This window comes from Aegilops tauschii, chromosome 1 (assembly GCF_002575655.3).
Source record: "Aegilops tauschii subsp. strangulata cultivar AL8/78 chromosome 1, Aet v6.0, whole genome shotgun sequence".
Classification (NCBI taxonomy): Eukaryota; Viridiplantae; Streptophyta; class Magnoliopsida; order Poales; family Poaceae; genus Aegilops; species Aegilops tauschii.
Window position 1 is genome coordinate 393,827,021 of NC_053035.3, and position 4,405 is coordinate 393,831,425.

Genomic DNA, 4,405 nt, shown 5'->3' on the forward strand with positions numbered 1-4,405 from the left:
GATGACTACTTGATAGTTTAGTGCACCATGCTTAACGGCTTAGAATCGGGACTTCAAAGACGTTTTGAACGTCATGGACCATATGAGATGTTCCAGGAGTTGAAGTTAATATTTAAAGAAAATACCCGAGTTGAGAGATATGAAGTCTCCAACAAGTTCTATAGCTAAAAGATGGAGGAGAATAGCTCAAGCAGTGAGCATGTGCTCAGATTGTCTGGGTACTACAATCGCTTGAATCAAGTGGGAGTTAATCTTCCAGATAAAATAGTGATTGACAGAATTCTCTAGTCACCATCACCAAGTTAGTAGAACTTCGTGATGAACTATAGTATGCAAGGGATGACAAAAGTAATTCCCGAGCTCTTCGTGATGCTGAAATCGACGAAGGTAGAAATCAAGAAAAACATCAAGTGTTGATGGTTGACGAGACCACTAGTTTCAAGAAAATGGCAAAGGGAAGAAGGGGAACTTCAAGAAGAACGGCAAGCAAGTTGCTGCTCAAGTGAAGAAGCCTAAGTCTGGTCCTAAGCCTGAGACTAAGTGCTTCTACTGCAAAGGGACTGGTCACTGGAAGCGGAACTACCCCAACTATTTGGTGGATAAGAAGGATGGCAAAGTGAACAAAGGTATATTGGATATACATGTTATTGATGTGTACTTTACTAGTGTTTATAGTAACCCCTCGGTATTTGATAATGGTTCAGTTGCTAAAAGTAGTAACTCGAAACGGGAGTTGCATAATAAACAGAGACTAGTAAAAGGCGAGGTGACGATGTGTGTTGGAAGTAGTTCCAAGATTGATATGATCATCATCGCACACTCCCTATACTTTCGGGATTAGTGTTGAAACTAAATAAGTGTTATTTGGTGTTTGCATTGAGCATGAATATGATTTGATCATGTTTGTTGCAATACGGTTATTCATTTAAATTAGAGAATAATTGTTGTTCTGTTTACATGAATAAAACCTTCTATGGTCATACACCCAATAAAATGGTTTGTTGGATCTCGATCGTAGTGATACACATATTCATAATAATTAAGCCAAAAGATGCAAAGTTAATAATGATAGTGCAACTTATTTGTGGCACTGCCGTTTAGGTCATATTGGTGTAAAGCGCATGAAGAAACTCCATACTGATGGGATTTTGGAATCATTTCATTATGAATCACTTGATGCTTGCGAACCGTGCCTCATGGGCAAGATGACTAAAACGTCGTTCTCCGGAACTATGGAGAGAGCAACAGATTTGTTGGAAATCATACATACAGATGTATGTGGTCCGATGAATATTGAGGCTCGTAGCAGGTATCATTATTTTCTGACCTTCACAGATGATTTGAGCAGATATGGGTATATCTACTTAATGAAACAGAAGTCTGAAACATTTGAAAAGTTCATATAATTTCAGAGTGAAGCGGAAAATTATCGTAACAAGAAAATAAAGTTTCTACAATCTGATCGTGGAGAAGAGTATTTGAGTTACGAGTTTGGCCTTCAGTTAAAACAATGTGAAATAGTTTCACTACTCACGCCACCTGGAACACCACGGTGTAATGGTGTGTCCGAACATCGTAACCGTACTTTATTAGATATGGTGCGATATATGATGTCTCTTACCAATCTACCACTATCGTTTTGGGGTTATGCATTAGAGACAGCTGCATTCACGTTAAATAGGGTACCATCTAAATCCGTTGAGACGACATCTTATGAACTGTGGTTTGGCAAGAAACCAAAGTTGTCGTTTCTTAAAGTTTGGGGTTGCAATGCTTATGTGAGAAGGTTTCATCCTGATAAGCTCAAACCCAAATCGGAGAAATGTGTCTTCATAGGATACCCAAAGGAGACAGTTGGGTACACCTTCTATCACAGATCCGAAGGCAAGACATTCGTTGCTAAGAATGGATCCTTTCTAGAGAAGGAGTTTCTCTCGAAAGAAGTGAGTGGGAGGAAAGTAGAACTTAATGAGGTAACTGTACCTGCTCCCTTATTGGAAAGTAGTTCATCACAGAAATCTGTTCCTGTGACTCCTACACCAATTAGTGAGGAAGTTAATGATGATGATCATGTAACTTCAGATCAAGTTACTACCAAACCTCGTAGGTAAACCAGAGTGAGATCCACACCAGAGTGGTACGGTAATCCTGTTCTGGAGGTCATGTTATTTGACCATGATGAACCTACGAACTATGAGGAAGCGATGATGAGCCCAGATTCCGCGAAATGGCTTGAGGCCATGAAATCTGAGATGAGATCCATATATGAGAACAAAGTATGGACTTTGATTGACTTGCCCAATGATCGGTGAGCCATTGAGATTAAATGGATCTTCAAGAGGAAGACAGACAGTGATAGTAGTGTTACTGTCTACAAAGCTAGAATTGTCGCAAAAGATTTTTGACAAGTTTAAGGTGTTGACTACGATGAGAGTTTCTCACTCGTATCTATGCTTAAGTCTGTCCGAATCATGTTAGCAATTTCCGCATTTTATGAAATCTGGCAAATGGATAAACAAAACTGCATTCCTTAATGGATTTATTAAAGAAGAGTTGTATATGATGCAACCAGAAGGTTTTGTCAGTCCTAAAGGTGCTAACAAAATATGCAAGCTCCAGTGATCCATCTATGGACTGGAGCAAGCATCTCGGAGTTGGAATATACGCTTTGATAAGTTGATCAAAGGATATAGTTTTATACAGACTTGCGGTGAAGCCTGTATTTACAAGAAAGTGAGTGGGAGCACTACAACATTTATGATAAGTATATGTAATTGACATATTGTTTATCGAAAATAATGTAGAATTATTCTGCAAAGCATAAAGGAGTACTTGAAAGGATTTTTTTAAAAGAAGGACCTCGGTAAAGCTGCTTACATATTGAGCATCAAGATCTATAGAGATAGATCAAGACGCTTGATAAGTTTTTTCAATGAGTACATACCTTAACAAGATTTTGAAGTGGTTCAAAATGGAACAGTCAAAGAAAGAGTTTCTTGCCTGTGTTACAAGGTGTGAAATTGAGTAAGACTCAAAGCCCGACCACGGCAGAAGATAGAAAGAGAATGAAAGTCATTCCCTATGCCTCAGCCATAGGTTCTATAAAGTATGCCACGCTGTGTACCAGATCTATTGCATACCCTACCACTGAGTTTGGCAAGGGAGTACAATAGTGATCTAGGAGTAGATCACTGGACAGCAGTCAAAATTATCCTTAGTGGAATAAGGATATGTTTCTCGATTATGGAAGTGACAAAAGGTTGGTCGTAAAGGGTTACGTCGATGCAAGTTTTGACACTAATCTAGATGACTCTAAGTCTCGGTCTAGATACATATTGAAAGTGGGATCAATTAGCTAGAGTAGCTCCGTGCAGAGCATTGTAGACATAGAAATTTGCAAAATACTTACGGATCTGAATGTGACAGACCCGTTGACTAAAATTATCTCACAAAACATGATCACACCTTAGTACTCTTTGGGTGTTAATCACATAGCGATGTGAACTAGATTACTGACTCTAGTAAACCTTTTGGGTGTTGGTCACATGACGATGTGAACTATGGGTGTTAATCACATGGTGATGTGAATTATTGATGTTAAATCACATGGCGATGTGAACAAGATTATTGACTCTAGTGCAAGTGGGAGACTGAAGGAAATATTGTTGGGGAACGTAGCAGAAATTCAAAATTTTCTACGCATCACCAAGATCAATCTATGGAGTAATCTAGCAACGAGGGGAAGGGGAGTGCATCTACATACCCTTGTAGATCGCGATGCGGAAGCGTTGCAAGAACGCGGATGAGGGAGTCGTACTCATAGCGATTCAGATCGCGGTTGATTCCGATCTAAGCACCGAAGAACGGTGCCTCCGCGTTCAACACATGTGCAGCCCGGTGACGTCTCCCACGCCTTGATCCAGCAAGGAGAGAGGGAGAGGTTGGGGAAGACTCCGTCCAGCAGCAGCACGACGGCGTGGTGGTGATGGAAGAGCGTGGCAATCCCGCAGGGCTTCGCCAAGCACCGCGGGAGAGGAGGAGGTAGAGAGGTAGGGCTGCGCCAAGAGAGACCGGAAAACTCGTGTGTTGGGCAGCCCCAGACCTCAACTATCTATAGGGGGGAGGGGGCTGCGCCCCCTCTAGGGTTCCCACCCCAAGGGGTGGCGGCCAGCCCTAGATCCCATCTAGGGGGGCGGCCAAGGGGGGAGAGAGGGGGGCGCCACTAGGGTGGGCCTTAAGGCCCATCTGGACCTAGGGTTTGCCCCCTCCCACTCTCCCATGCGCCTTGGGCCTTGGTGGGGGGCGCACCAGCCCACCTGGGGCTGGTCCCCTCCCACACTTGGCCCACGCAGCCTTCTGGGGCTGGTGGCCCCACTTGGTGGACCCCCGGGACCCTCCCGGTGGT